Source organism: Penaeus monodon, chromosome 34 (assembly GCF_015228065.2).
Source record: "Penaeus monodon isolate SGIC_2016 chromosome 34, NSTDA_Pmon_1, whole genome shotgun sequence".
Taxonomy (NCBI): domain Eukaryota; kingdom Metazoa; phylum Arthropoda; class Malacostraca; order Decapoda; family Penaeidae; genus Penaeus; species Penaeus monodon.
In genome coordinates this window covers 9185372-9185575 of record NC_051419.1, presented here as the reverse complement: position 1 = coordinate 9185575, position 204 = coordinate 9185372, and the positions used below count along the sequence as shown (strand labels likewise).

At 42.6% G+C, this 204-nt stretch overlaps 1 protein-coding gene across 1 annotated transcript in view; it reads right to left on the bottom strand.

The window, feature by feature from the left end:
* LOC119594807 (basement membrane-specific heparan sulfate proteoglycan core protein-like) overlaps positions 1-204 on the bottom strand; it is a gene marked incomplete at its 5' end in the record, with an annotated part of 219836 nt that overhangs the window by 3086 nt on the left and 216546 nt on the right.

The window sequence follows — 204 nt, the reverse complement described above, 5'->3', positions numbered from 1 at the left end:
TGGGGAAAAATGGGATATGGAATACATATGTGTTGATTGCGAATTATTACTGGATTGGAGGAAAGAGGCAGGTGAGGATATTAGTGAAGAAGACAGACTTGATTTGGGATAATTTGTTATGAAGTTGGAGAGGTCAGGGGCCTCTCTTCTGGTTGTCTTGCGATACCTGAGGAGAGGCAGCAACACCTGTGTTAGTAAAGCAAT